General features: G+C 38.8%; 1 protein-coding gene across 6 annotated transcripts in view; it reads right to left on the reverse strand.

Annotated features, from left to right (window-relative positions):
* TAB2 (TGF-beta activated kinase 1 (MAP3K7) binding protein 2) overlaps positions 1-16,119 on the reverse strand; it is a 58,977-nt gene that overhangs the window by 39,847 nt on the left and 3,011 nt on the right. The window contains exon 1 of one of the 6 annotated variants that reach the window (XM_072333384.1): positions 15,395-15,634. The exons of 4 other annotated variants lie outside the window; for them this stretch is intronic. The gene's annotated coding sequence lies outside the window, so the exon portion shown is untranslated. Of the gene's footprint in view, positions 1-1,017; positions 1,137-15,394; positions 15,635-16,119 lie in introns of those variants that run through there. One more of the 6 variants, XM_072333381.1, reaches the window with a different exon arrangement.

A 16,119-nucleotide genomic window follows, 5' to 3' on the forward strand; every position in this document is an offset into this window, starting at 1 on the left:
GTGTGTTTTGACAACGCAGTCTAGTCGTTCCAGTAAAACACCTACAATACACAGCCTGAGCCATAGGCTGCATTTTCACAAGCACTTTTGTTTCACTGCAGCACCAGCTTACACAGTCCTCATCTCTCAGCTGTGCTGGCACAACTGTTTGTGCAGCTGAGCAGTGAGACCGGTCAGGGAATCGATCCAGGTTAAAAATAATATTTTTCTGATGGTAAATTCCACAATCTGCTTTGCTGCCCAGCCACCTGGAACAGTTACACTAGTGCAACTGAGGGGCAAGGCAGGAATAAGCAGCTAAGGTCAGTGTGGCTCATGCCAATGTTGACGTGGAATGAAATGCTCATGAAACTACATCCTTAGTCTTTAAATGCTGGTGTTCCCTGCGTAAGTACATTATCCAGACAGTCCAGAATTAAAGAGAAGAATATCACCTCACAAACTTATAAAAAAAATATATATATATATAAAAAAAATAGGAGGCTTACACCTATGTTTCACAATAGAATGGCCTGGGTTGAAAAGGGCCTCAAAGATCAACTAGTTTCAATCCCCTGCTGTGGGCAGAGCTGCCAACTACCAGACCAGGCTGCTGAGGCAATATTTCAGGCGATACTATACAAGAGCTAAAGGGAATTCTCACAGAAGGTACAGTTATTAAAACCAGAACAAATATATATATATATATATAACCAACAGATCACTAATCCCTGTTATTGTTGAAGAACAAGTGTATTTGACGATTTACCATTACATGTAGTAACCAGTACTTGATTTCTGCCCATCACACAAGCTGGCAACATTCTACTGCATTTGTTCTCTTTAATAAATCTTGAGCAGTGGAAAAAGAGCGGAAAACAAAGCGAAAGCTAAGACAATAACATCAATCTGCAGCAATTTTATATGTAAGAACACTTCTGTTATAATAAACAAGATAACTAAGAAAAAACAGCTTATCTAATATTAAGTACCCTGTTTATATAAGGGCTGCACATTATCTCCTTGTTAAGGTTTTACCTTCAGCAACAGCAGGACAAGCTTTTCCTTCAGTGATCTTCCTTATTTCTCAGGTTTTATAGTCCAAAGGAGCTCTTGCATAAACAGATCTGCAAGGCCGCAAAAAGGTTCAAATCCTGCATTCTGTTGATGCAAGTGCTTTCAGCTCTGTGGGACAGAAGTTACTGGAATACAACCTGCTAGAGTTCACCATTATATGAAGAAGGCTTCCAGTCAGAAGCGTCTTCAGTTGTGAGAGCACCCATGCAAATCACAGTGAGCCCAAGTCACTGCTTGGGTCATGTTCAAAAGAAGCATCCCTGGCACACTACCTTCTTTCTTTTTAAAAGGATTGAAGTTAATACTTGAAAGCAAATGCCTGCCTTACTTAGGGAAAAAAAAGGAAAAAAAAAAAAAAAAAAAAGGAAAAAAAAAGGAAAAAATGTTGGGAATTATGCAAGTCAGTTAGGTACGTTCCTATCCTATTTGCACATACATACATGCTTCATACTTGCCTGAGTTAAAAATTAATAATTCTAATAAATCTTTTCAACAACATTGGTGCATTTTCAATTTAAGCATCTGAACAGCCAAGTCTGACTTGTATCACTTCTATAGATGAATAATCACCTAGGATTACTAAAATTCTGCAGAATCAGTGACTGCCAGAAACAGATTGCATTTTTTCCTGTCATCGTTGGGCAGAGGCACTTCCTGAAGATGGATTGGGAGCAACACATCTTGTAACAGATCCAGGAAGAGTCATGAATGTTGATCTGCCCACATGCCCAACGTGAGCGTTACCTGCTCATGCACTAAAAACCCCAAACATACTGTTTAAAAATGGATTTCCTCTTGTTTAAATATCATACCAATACGGTTACCTAGATGCACCTACATTTATCTGCCTTCTCAGAAGATCCTACAACAGGTAGCTCAGAAAATAACAGCAGAGATTCGTTTCTAAATAACTTTACAGAGTTCTTTTGGCAAATATCCTCAAATTCAGTGCTGTGTATCACAACAGCTTTGGCAGACTGAGTTCTGAAAAAATCCTTTAACAGGACGCTGTTTATTAAAAGCCAGCAAATTATCCTAAATGAAATTTCTTTATCTGCTTATCACATACCTGTTTCCACTTTTCCATCTCTGCCAATTCAACCCTGTACAACAAGTTGCTGCTGCCACCTATTGGAAGATGTCTTGAGGCCTTACTCAACTTTTTCCTCTACGCTTAACTCTTTTTTGGTTCTCCTGCTCACGGGATTTTCCAACCTCGGTGATTCTATGATTCAGAGAGGCCACTGATTTTACTAACATAGCAGATACTGGCAGTAGTGGTTTGAAGGGTAGTGGGGGAAGGTACAGATACTAGCTGCACTGGTGAAGGAGGCTGAATCACTCTACATCAAATTTAACTGCCTACAGGAAGGACCTAAGAAATGCCAGTGCACACATGTAAGGGATGAGTACTGGCTGGAAATGCACCTGCTCTGTTAACAAGAGAGTCATTAGATTTATTTCCAATTATGTGAACAAGAAGAATGACTGAGCACAAGCACTATTACATAACGTGTTGATAGTTATAAACAAGCAATCTTCAACAAACACCTTGCTATACCAATACTGTTAAAAGAAACTGTGTGATCGTACTCAAGCAGGGAGATTGGACCAGATAATGTCTGCTAGTCCCCTCCAGTCTAAACAATCTTGTGATTCACCATTCCATTAGTTCTCCCAAAAACTTGAACTAAGTCCCCTGTAGTACAACCTAAGATGAAGAGACTAGGATCACGTTGGTCCAGCTGTCAGATATTCCTTGAACACACCCACAGAACAGCTCTATACCAACATGGAAAAAGACATTATCCAAATAATGAAGCATGAACAAATCATATCAAGTAATCTGAATTGAAAAGTTATGTGGTACTTTACAAACACAAGAGTCTCGAGCATGGTACCAAAATTCCCATGGTGACACTTTTGCTCAGACTGGTATTTTGCCACAGTCATGAACACCCTTCAGAATCCTACATTCTCAGCTGGATAGTCTTACTTTACAAGTGTCATTTTACAAAAATTACAGTTAATCCAATGTCATCGCCAGCAAGAAACTGACCTGAAGTGCTCACAGTTTCAGTTATGGTGAACTATGAAACTGTTGCCAAAAAAAACCACCAAGAACATTTACTGTAAGAAACTAAAAATGAGCTCTGCTTTTCTGAAAAGCTTCAGATAACAATTTTTTCACTCTTGCTTATCAGATTTTTTCCTTTTTCTCCCTCTGTTTCATTCAAAGCAGGTAGCAGCTATCCTCCTTAATGGAGCAGATAAGGTAGTATTGTTTAAGCTTTGGGAAAATCTGAAGTATGAAGCAAGGTTCTACACAGGCTCAGTCTGACAACGTAAAAGGAAGACAGTAAAACCACTCGAGAAGCTTAGGACTCTGAGCAGCTGTGAACTCAGCAGGCTTTCAGTTTCACATTCAGCAGTAACATTATTCTACCTGACAATTTTATCTGACAAAGGATTGGAAGAGAATTAATCTCTTTAAGAAAGAAAAGCATTCAACATCTAACGGTTCTTAGATAAAAAACCTATCTAGAAAACATCATTTTCATAAACACAATCAAACCAACAAATAACAACCACTCTCCAAATCCATAACCTTGAATTATCTCAGCAGACTTTATTCCTTAGCCCTAAAGGACATAATCTTCTGCTTTGAGAACATTCCAGTTCTGAGATGATGATCTGACTTCAAGCACTAAGGCTTCAAGCATACCAAATATCAAGGAAATTATTTAAAAAACACTGGAGCTGGTATTATGTTTTCTTTGCTACTGGTTCCTCTCATGTCTTCACACATATCTTGCCAGGAAGCAAAAACAAAAAAACAAAAACAGAAAACAAACAAAAAAACCCAAACCAACCAACCAACCAACAAAACCAAAACACTCAGGAATCGCAGAATAAATATATTCAGAAACCAACATTTCAATTACTCTACATCCCTTCTTCCCCCACTCAAGTCATCTGCTAAACAGCAACCACAACCATAAATTTCACTTTCAGGTCATAACAGAATTTCCACTTGCTGCAATCAGCGAAACACCCCAACACATGTTGTCTGAAACAAAGTTGTTACTATAGGCTACAAAAAAGATGTTAAAGAACACATAAAGAAAAACTAAAGTACACATTTTCTTGTAGGATATGCAGGAATGATCAGAACAGGGGAGAAAGGTCCTCAAGCAATCAACAGTGAGAGCACTGGAACCTAGAAGTTTTCATAGTGTCTAAGGGGTACATTGACCACAGCCTGGGAAAGGTGAAAAATACTATTTACACAGAAATGGTCCTCCACACTGAAAGAATGACTAGCTAATGCAATCAGTCACAGGTTAATGAGAGCAAACATTCTTAGCTGTTCTAAGGATTCGGGGGAAATTCTCATGCAAGAAGTTTACTTAAAAACATCAAAGACATAATGTAATGATGAAGTGCATGATTAAGAGGCAAGTCCAGTGGTCTAAAACCAGAGTACATCCCATCTTTGGTTTTGCACACAGCTCCCTTACCCATCCTTTCCTGAGAAAATAGTTACAGTTACTAAAGGAAAATGCTTGGTTACCTTGCTAGGCTGGCAAGTCTGACTTAGCAGGACTACAGAGCCCTTGTCCTGCAGCTTCCAGAGTGGCACAGTCTCTCACAGTTAACTCCCTTTCCATAATAAACTGATCAGCTGAGAGGCGGGGAGGCAGAACGAGGCTAATGAGCAAGGGAAAAAATCCACCCACTGCTTGGAAGTACATTTTCAAAACACAACCACCTTTCGCAACAGTATCATCCATTACTGCTGAACAGTACAAAGAGTAAAATGTATGACTGCTGCAAGACACTCAGGTAGAGAAGAGAGTGTCCTAGGCCTTATCTCCCACTGAAGTAGATGCAAGCAGAATGAAAGGTCTGAAGTAACTGGACCAGTGGGCACAGAATCAGATAACTAAGCAGTTAAGTCCCATCATCTCCAATTTCTCTTCCCTCAGCAACATGAACAACACAACTTCTGATCCCTTATCTTTGGCTCTGAGGACACACCTTGAGAATCATCAGTTTCTTTCATGAACACTGAGGTTTAATTTCACAGCAACCCTCTGAAAATGAACTGTTCTCTCCTGGTCAAGGACTACAAAGAATTACACAACACGAGTATTTTTAATTCCAGGTAGCTGCAGACAGTCGAACATTTTCTGTCCCATTTCCTTTTTCCTTCTTCCCATCCTTACAAAATTAAATTTACGTTGCTGATGAGAGATGTGTCACTTGTAAAGCCAGCATCTGGATAAAATCTGGGTAAAAAACTACTAAAAGCCAGACTCTGGCAAATTACTTTCTGCATCTTAGTCAGGGACTTGACCTGTTTACTAATCCCTCATTTACTGGTGCTGTTTCAGTGGTAGCACTGGTCCCTTCAGGCCCAACACAAATTCAATACTGCCACTGCCTTTCCTCCCGCTCCCAGGCAGGCACATCCCCCTCTCACTTCTGTGATGTGAGCCAAGGCTGGCACGCATCTGATCCCGCCGCTAGTCAGCTCAGGGAGCAAAACCAGAAAAAAAAGAAAAAGGAGGGTTTATTTTCTGCTAGATTAGCTTTGAGTCAGACAAATGCCAGTGCCAACACAAGGAAAGGGACTGAGCCAAATGAGATTTATAAATCACACTCTTAGGTTTTCCTGAGAATAATCTTGGAGGAGGGAGAGAAAGCCCTCTTTTAGCAGTGCAGTGTTACAGAAGAGAATTCTCTAATTTTATGTTTCTTTATCACAAGAATAAGCACTGAAAAAGCAAAACATCTAGTCCAACTACACACAAATTTAGCTGTGTTTTAACAACAGTGTTAAAAGCACAGAAGGCGAGAGCGAGTGAAGTTTCAGCAAGGTTGGTATGACACCCTCAAGAGAGAAGCTGCAAAAGCTAAGGAAAAAAGTCTTCAGTTATTAAAAACAATGCCATAAAGAAGAGTGTGGACACAGAAGTTCACTTTTCTGTCTCTCCTCCAGGAGAGGAAGCTAGGCCCATGGACAGGAAGGGTGCTCATTCTAGGAAGCAGCCTACAGCAAGGTTACAGTAGTTTTAGGTTAACAAAGTTCAGGTTGAATCTAAGTGCTGTTACCTTCACCTGGGAAAATGCACTGGCAGAAAGTCCTAGGATACGAGATGACTGCTTTCACAGAACAGTTGCCAAGGAAAGTGGAAAGAAAGGAAGGAGGCTGGTCACAAAACCTAGGAACTATTTTCACTTTCTCCTCTGCTAGTTCTCAAAGTAACATATACAAAGACAAAACCAGCCTCTGATGCACCATTTGGAAGTAACCTTCTGGTTTCCACTTTTTGTCAGTTTCAGAATAGTTTTTCAAAAATAATAAGAAAACCCACATCCACCTGGGGGAGAACAACAACAAACAAAAACAACCTCACATGAATTTAAGGTAACAGACACTAGCAAGGAAGAGTCAAGTAGAAATACTTACATCCATGTCAACAAAATGTCTTATTTTTTCCTGTTGTATTTCTTCAAGGAGGCAAAAAATACACACATCTCTAAACAGCTGTACCTCTCGCCCCCAAATATTTTTCCATACTTACCTTCTGCAGAGGGAAAAACACAGATTTCCTACCCAGGAATCCTTTTTTATTTTCCCCCCTCCTCCAGAGTTTCCCACTACAAATTACCTTCAAAGAAAAGAAAGATGCTACTTTTTCTCTAAGCATCCATTAAGGAAAGAAATATGCGATTACTTTACTTGCTGTTATGTAAAGGATTCATACTAACTTGCCTTTTTTTCCCGTACTTCATTTCAGATAGGATTTGGGAAGAGGGGATTAACAAGGGATGGGAAAAGCTGGGAAGAACAGAAATGCCCTATTCGAGGCTCCTCAATAAGCAACACTTCCTGCTGTTACAACCTTTAAAAAAGAGACACTGATCCTTTTACAAATTGAACTATCTGCCACCTTTCTTTTCATACCTAACAGTATCTCCTCATAAAGGTTTTGACACCAGATACAGACTAACAACTCAATGAGATACTCAAAAAGAAAACAATAATTAAAAATTCTTTGCTCTGAACAAGGCAGATGAGGCAAGTAATGGTTGGGAGTTAAGAAAGAATAGAAAAGATGCCTCAGTGAAGGGTGAGAAAAAAGCCTCTACCCTTTTAAGGTCCTCCACTTTTTGTCATGCCGCCTGGGAAGAAAATAGACTCCTGCAATAGTAACAAGATTTACATAACACTAGAAAACAGCGCCCTCCTCCACTTCACCCTCCCCCCCCCCAAAAAAAAACAACCAAAAAACCCCACTTCTCACAAAACAATAAAACCCGAGCACTTGCAGCTAAGATTCTGTTCCTGATTTATTACAATTCCAAGCTCTCCCTGGCAAACTGTGGGCAGAAAAAAAAAGGAAAGTAGAAATTATTACTTAAAAAGTAACAAGTCAAGATTACACTACAATCAAGCAGCAAAAATAGAGGAGAGCAGTTTTCCGAAACCGAGGTATGAAAAAGCTAACAGTTTAATTGATCATTAAAAGGCCAAACATTAACCTGTAAGTAATTCTAAAAATGAATTTCCCACTTCCTTTATTATATCTTCCCACCAAGACTGGACATTTATCTGTGTTCTCTAGATATTACAGCACCATACAGTCCTTAGCTAAGAAATTAGCTCTGTCTCTTAGCAGCTGCAGTTAAGCACCGAAAATATCAAAGTATGTACTAGTAAGAAGAACTGGTACTCTGCTAAGGCTCAGTATTTAAGCTTGTTCTTCTAAGCACAAATACAAACAGATATCAGGTATTTTCAGGAAACTAAGCTGAAATCTATTTTATAAAAACATATGAAACAAATGCATATGGGGAAGAAAATAAGGCTGTCAGTCTGGAGAGCTCTTCAGAACAAGAAGAAATACTAAGATCCTTCTTGCACTTGCAATAAAAATATGAGGCCTGCTAATGAAAGCAGACTGACTTTTGAAAAGTGAGATGAAAAATATGCAGATTAAGTGGTAAAGGATTTCTAACTATTACACTTAGATCTGTATTTGAGAAGAATTCAATTTTTCACCCATTCCAATTTTCTGTTTGTCCTGCAAAAACACTAAGCTGTGGTTTACAGGCTGGGATAATTTAAAAACACAGATGTGGACTTCTCTTAAGAGCTGGCAAGAACAAAGGTATGAAGAAAACCTCTACTCTTTCATTTTGAGATAAAAGTATCTTTTCCCCATAAATGAATTTAAAAAATAAACATTATTCCTCCTAATTACATGTAGCTTCATTCTCACAAAAGATTCAGGAATGAAGCAGTGAAAATAAAGATGGTAAAAGGCCTGGAGCATCTTCCCTATGAAGAAAGGCTAAGTGAACTGGGTCTTGAGAAAAGAAGACTGAGAGGGGACCTGATCCAGGTTTATAAATATTTGAGGTGTGGGGGGCAAAGTGGTGAGGCCAGACTCTTTTCAGCAGTGTGTGGAGACAGGACTAGGGGAAATGGACAGAAACTGGAGCATAGGAAGTTCCACACAATGTCTGCAAGAACTTCTTTACAGTGAGGGTGATGGAGCACTGGAACAGGCTGCCAGGGGGTTGTGGAGTCTCCTTCTCTGGAGATATTCAAGACCTGCCTGGACGCCTACCTGTGCGACCTGGTGCAGGGAACCTGCTTTGGCAGGGGGGTTGGACTTGATGATGCCTGGAGGTCCCCTCCGACCCCAATGATTCTGTGATTTTGTGATAATACATTCCTAAGTTCAGATGCTGCACTACTGCTAGGCTTCTCTTAAACGTATTTGAAATATTAGCTAGCCAATGCATCAACATCAGAAAACAAAACTGAACAAGCCACAGTTGTTGAACAGCAATAATAAAATAGCAATAAAAAACCACTTTTGGAGTCAGTGAACTCTGACAGCCTATGAAGTTGTAAGCATTCTGCAACATTCATTGACAGGCCAGCAGGTGATGATTTGTCCTTATTGCACAGGCAGAAGCTTGAAGACACAAGGAAAAAGCTGAAATATTATTTTGTTCTAGCACTCTCCCATAAAGACTCCAAACCAGGAAAAAAAAAAACAAAAAAAAACAATTAACAAAATCCTACACTAGTACAATGATGGATATTTTTTAGCTAAATTATTTTTTTCAATACTAACTATATTATGTTGAGTCAAGTTACAGGTCTCAAGATCTCATTTGCGTTGGCAAGAAGCTCCCTGCTCATCGACAGAGAGTGGAAAAAACATTCTGCAGAGTTGCCATTGGCTCTACATTGCAGAAACACAAGCTACAGTTTGGCCTGGTCTTTTGGCCAGTTTCAACAGGAAGGAAGCCTCTAGCTCCATCAACTCTGCTAACACCATTAGGTGGTACTTTGACTTTAGGATACTCTCTGTCACCAGGAATTAACTTGAAACTAAATCCACAAAAAAAAATAAAAAATAAAAATAAAAAAAATAAAATAAAATAATAAAGCAAAGCTCCAATATTTAAAAATTTAAGGCCTTAGAAAAACCAAGCCATCCTTACTGGGAAAGAGAAGACTGGTAGGGCTCTTATTGGCACCATCACTTAAAGTGCACTAATTAAAATACACTTGTTTAAAATGTTTGAGATTGCTAAATTGCCTCAACAAGAGAAAAACAACAAAAATTGCCTCAACAAGAGAAAAATCACTGTTAATATCTTTCACTCGCATAGGTCACTGGTGAAGATCTCACTGCTAGAATCCACATGCGTGTTCTGTTGGCGAAGTGAGCTCAAGGAGCCCCTGTCCTGCTTCAAGGAACAGCTTTTCACCTGTGTTATGTTTCAGTGATTCAGCTGGTAACTCTGTAAACAGCTGCATGGCCACAGGCTGGCAGAAGTGGCTTCTTGAACTGGTCTTAATATTTGGTTATTAGAACACTCTTCATCTCTCATGAAACTCTAGGTCATTCTCCACCAGCAACACAGGTTTCAAGAACTCTTTATGTCTTCTCATTCCATACCTTGGCTGTGCAGAAAATGTTATTGCTGGTATTATATTACACGCCACATCAGAGAACAAAAGGGAAAGGATGGCAACTACACATGCTGAAACACCACCTTCAGCAAGAAGTTACAGGAGACTGCTGAGCTGATCTAGCAGCTCATTCAATGAAATCACCTAGAAAAGTGAACAGCAATCAATTTTTCTCTGGTTAGATTTCTCGCTTCCAGTTTGCAGACTGGCCAGGTTCACAAATAGGTGAAACGTATCAAAGCCAAACCACTTGTGTCAGTGAAACAAATGTCTATCTTTCCATCACAGCAAACTCTCAGACTGGCCCTCAACCTCAGAAACATCTGCACTGCCTTTTTTTTTTAATTTCAAGCTGCTATCTAAGGCTATCTGATTTGTACAATCCAGGTGTGTTTCATTTACACAGACATACTGACTGGTGGCAGTGAAGGCGTATTTTGCATCAATAAAACTTTCACATGGGGGAGTAGGAGCCCTTCCAGAAAAACCATTTTGCACACACAACTGCATTTACACTGACAACCCCTGCAGACATACTGTTATATTATGGAAGGATTTCATGTTTTTATGCATCAAAAATAATGCAAATACGTTGGTACTGTTCGCAGCTGTGATAAGACACATCTTCACCAGAAGAGCAAAGATAATAGATTACTATATTGATATTTTTTTCATCTGAAGTGAGTATGCGAAAGCACTAATGGAAGAACTGATGTTTTCCTTTCAGCGTGGAAACCACTGGGGTTTTCAGCCCTATGTAGAGGAAAAAGGAACAAATAATGGGTATTTTCTCTGAATCTTGCAGCTCAGCACACTACCTGCTAGAAACATGGGGCTGGAGAAAAGAGAAATGTCCCCAATCTGAACACCAGTTGCTCTCCTGCTGCTTACAATTTATTTTTCTTCTCCTTTACCAGACAATACGGAAGAGGAATGCCAAAAGTACTGCACTTCTTTAGGGATGGGAAAGAAACACCAAAACGTGCTTCCTGTATAGGAGCTGGCATTAGTTTTTTACTAACCCCCTTTATATATATGTTAAGTCCTAACTCAAATACAAAAAGAATTTTTTACTTCTATTCAACTCATTTTACCAAGAAGTTCTCTCATTGTGACTGAAGCTCTGAGTGTGGTAGCACAAACGTGAGCCACTGCCACAGTCTCCAACAGAACTCCCAGCTCTGATACGCCTACCTCTACCCTAAGCAGCTCCCAATGAATGCAGACTGGAGAGGTTCTACTTAACTAACTTCATAACTTTTGCATGAATCACTCAGACAGATTTTAAAAGTCATGTGTCAAAACAGCTAAATGAATTACCACTTTTAAAGATAATACCGCAGCAAGTAGACTATTCCATCTTTTTTTCTCCCTTTAAGATACGCACTGATTAAACTCACTGAAGAGCTAACAACAGCGTAACAAATGAAAGCTAACACAAATGCTTTGCTAAATGTCTTTGTTTAATTCAATATATATGTATGTTGGTAAACCTATTTAATTTATGGGATTGCAAACTCTTCTGAGGCTGACTTAACAATTGTTTATATAGTGCCCTGTACAATACAGCCTAATCCAAGTCAAACTGTCTAGCCAACACCAAAGCATAAATAAAGATATACAATAATCTGGTACTGGCATCTATTTCAGCAAAACAGTTTAAAAAACACAATCCAAGGAAAACAAAAGAAAACAAACCTCATACTCTTTTACCAAAAATCAGACAAATATACTTTTCCTTTTTTTTAAGGGAGGAAAAGACACCAACGTTTTAGCTCAAGTAGCTTCTCCATAAGCCAACCAGTACTTATCAAACTAAAATACCTCTTAAACACACTTTCACTGAGCCCATGCGGACTCTTGTTCTTTCTCACAATTGCTTAAACCTGTTAGTCTCAAGAAGGCTCTCTAAAAATAAAATAACCTACCATTCCCTTTCAAAAAATGCTTTGTCCAACAAAGGGAAAGTAGCAATTTGAAGCAGATGAATGAATTGAAAGAAATCCAAGCACAGAACTCATGACACGTTATTTTTCTCTCCAGAAAGCCTGACCAGAGCAGGGGCAAACTTAGCAACAGATACTCTGTAGAAGAAACAGAACCAAAAAGAAATGACAAGTGCTCAACTGCTTTTTTTTTTTCTTAAGGAAGATGAATTCCCAAAAAGAATGATTGGAACAGGTGAGAAGGAATGCCAAAGAGAAGTATAAACAAGAGGGCGCTAATATTTGAATTGCGAAGTATACATCATGTATTTGCCAAGGGAAAGGAAAAGTGAAGAAAGGATACAAGCAAACAGATCAACTCTTCTCTAGATCACACATAATTAGGACAGGATGAGAATAAAACGGTGCTTAGAGGAGGCAAATTCTGCAATCTACAAAATCTGCATAGACAGATTAAAAAGAAAAAAAAAAAAGTTACGAATGCAGTAAAAAGTAGAGTATTATAAAAGGAGATGCTCAGTACAGCAAGGGCAGAGGAGGCAGAGACTTTCTTAAGGATTCAAAGACAAGTGACTTGACAAAGGATGCAGTTAGATGCTGCATTATATAACTTCATTTCTTTGAAGTGTGGGGCTTCTTCCTATGAAGGCAAAACTGTTTATAATTTTTTCCACTTGGGGAAATCACACTTAGGACAACTATAGGAAAAGTCTTTCCTGCATTTCTAACCTTCAGTATAAAATATTAAGCCTTTTTTTTTTTTTTTTTTCTTTCTTCTAAATAGCTTCAGGAAAATAGATGATTTATCTGCATGTACTTGTTATTCGTAGCTTCTGAAGCATCCGATCAAAAACAGGTATTAACACCTGGACGGGTGGTTGGGTACTGAAACCAAGCACTGCTGAAAAAGTAAAACACAAAGTGATCAACAAACAACAGTGAGTTCTCTTTGGTTTTAAAAAGCAAATATAACTGTAATTTTTCTTTGAAGAAAAATAGTGTTCTAAAGCCCTAAGTTTAACAGCCATTAGGAATTTTTCTACTTATCACCATGTATTTATGCTTGATCTTCGTAAAAGTCACCTATGAAAAAGGCAAAGCATCTTACCCAACAGAACATATGCCGCAACAAACAGAATTGAAACGTTTACTGTTAAAAGGGCCTTTCATCAACCTGCCAGTGTGTTTGCATCTACTTCTTCTAGCATTATCTACAAAATACAAAAATACTTGGTTCAAGATTCAATGAGCTGTATAAAATATTCACTTGGAAGCATAATAGGGAATAGATTACTTTGGGGTTATTAAAATAATTTGATACTACTTCAGAGATGCACCTATTACACTTGGGAATACACTAAATATACCACAGCACGCAAAGAGCCCACGCAGACATAAATGAATTAAACTATTAACATCAAACAACAATTCCACTAAAAACTGAGATGTAACAACGAAACAATACTTCTGATATAAAGCAAGTTGCGAATAACAGGTATTCCTTGTGCAGCTTACACAACTACTCCCTCACTGGCATACATTCTTGCCCCATGCTGCTACATGTAGCGTGCCAGGATAGGTGTAAGCACAGTCAAGCGTTGAGCCAGATCCATACAAACAGACAGGCACAGAAGAGGTTTCAAGAGTGGAAGTAACATCACCATCACACACCTAACAGCCACCTCGCTCTCAGAGGTGTTCTTTTTTTTATCACTGCAGTTAAGAGCGTGCCACTGCTGCAACACAAGCTCAGCAGCCCAGCCATCTGCCTAGCTGCATCACCTATCACCTCCCCCCTCCTTCAGCTTTTACCTTCTTAAGATACCTAACGTAACACCATTTTTGTTCAGTACACCAAAATTGGCAGATGCTGCTAGCCCTCTTGTTCAAGGAACTGTCCCATAGACAGCAGATCACAGCCCTGTTTCCCACAGATCTGCAGGCAGCCATGCCCCCATGCATTCAAGTAATCGCATTCCACCTCTATCCCAGATGCCTATTATCTTACCCCCTCTCTTCCATGCACCAGCCACAGTATACTTAACCTCTCACATCCTCTAACTGCTGACTGGAAAAAGGAGCATAGCACATCATACCTAGTTTTTAACCCAAAGACTGCTGTTTGTTGGCCAACTGGCAGGTTAAATATGGGCAAGCGCTAAATCCATGCAAAACTTTCTTCTGATGAGACCTTCTACTCAATGAAGCCACCAACTTGAACATTCCTGTTCAATATTATTAAAATGTAAAATCCCCAAGGCCTTGCCCCATGGCTGCTTTGCTGACATTAGCTGACGAGCTTAAAATTTATTGAGGCGCAAGATTAAAGGGAACATAATTGGTCAAGATTTGTGTCTTTAGAAAAATAAATTAAGATAGCTTATAATGCACTACACAACTACAGATTAAAAAAAATAAATGTCAACAACTTGTCTGGAGCAACACTTTTATTGTCTTTGAGTACTGTCTGAAACATTCTTCCATTCAATTTTCATATAGCCCTCAGCATCAGTATAATTCTCCAGTGAGCTTTTATTGCTTCCAATGTAGTCCACGCATCAAAGACAGTGTGAAAAGATGTGAAAATTGACGAGGTTTGGAGCAAGCATGCAGAAGCACCTGCCCAAAACTGAAGTCCAATCCCTTCAACAGCAATTCCACTTCTTGAAATGGTTCACAGAAAATAGTTGCACCTCAACATCTTATCCATGTGAGATCAGTTGATGTCGAGTTCTCAAGCTGCAAGGATTTTATTCTCTACTCTGTACAACTAAGCAAGCTTTCTTAAAGGAAGCTGTTTTTATACATTCTAGTTGTCCTTTTAATAACAATTTGCATCATTTGACCATTTCAAAGACATCTTAAAGGAGATATAAAATGTCTCAAAGATTAAAAAATGCCTTTACAGGCTCTGTGAAAACTGGAAGCTCTGCAGAGAAACGAAACTCAAATAAGTACCTTTGATGAGGGTAGAAAACACGTGGAAATGTGCCTTCCCACTGGCAGCCCCAGCAGCCCAACCAGTCCCTGTACATGTAACACCACTGTGTGTTAAATCTGAAACAAGCTTTAGATAAACACTCCAAGTCTAACTTAAGAACATCATAAAAGTACTGAGCATGTAGAGCAGCTTTGCTTTTTCTTGTTTGTAAATTCTAGCAAACCCAACAATTTAATGACTAAAGAGTGCACGCTTCTTTCTTTAATGTTTTAAGAACTACTACGTGCAACCTGTAACAGAAATGTATGTTGTATTTCTGTTGCTGTTTTCAAACTAGTGTGTACATCTAAGTCAATATCCTTCTAAATGCTGAAAGGAAAACAAGTTTTACAACCATTCTAAAACACTGATATTTAAATCAAGGAAAAACTAATAACCACTCACAGTGCAACCAGGATCTGAGTGAGCTTTAAACCACTCATCATTCGGCACGGCAAAATTTGATCTTGGATTCTTTCTGTTCAGAATAGCAAAGAGCTGTGTTCCATAATGGCATAATACTTGACTAGACACAGCATTTTGCTAGAAACGGTATTTTTAAAACAATTCTTTTTGCTAAAATTCTACCAGATATTAATTTAAACAGAACTCCTTGGCACACTACTATAAGTAATACTCAACTTCTTGTCACCAAGAGATACCTTAAACATTCTAAAAATATTAGCTATTTAATTCACCTTAACTGCACCTCTTTAGATCTTTTCATTCTACGACGGACGTGTTCCAAGAATAACCAGATCCTGTGTACACACCACACAGAACTCTCAACTTCAATCACGTCTAGCTATTTCACTCGGTGTCACCAGAATCTGACTATCGCTAATAGAGAAACACCAAAATCCAAAGGCAGCACGACACGAAGCTAGAAGGAACTCTACACATCTGTATAGCATTCAGAAAACCTTGAGCTTGCTGATCAAGTCAGTAACAATAGGTTTGTCATTCTACTGCAATTATAGTAAAAAGGTCCACCAAAAGTTTTGTTGGGGGCAGCATTAACCTTATCACAGTGGTTTTTCTAGTAAGCGTAATTAAGAGAGGGAGAAACTGAAGCAACTATTACAGTGAAACCTCCAACTGCAATTATGAGTTTAATCAAAAACTTTACC

This window comes from Excalfactoria chinensis, chromosome 3 (genome assembly GCF_039878825.1).
Source record: "Excalfactoria chinensis isolate bCotChi1 chromosome 3, bCotChi1.hap2, whole genome shotgun sequence".
Classification (NCBI taxonomy): Eukaryota; Metazoa; Chordata; class Aves; order Galliformes; family Phasianidae; genus Excalfactoria; species Excalfactoria chinensis.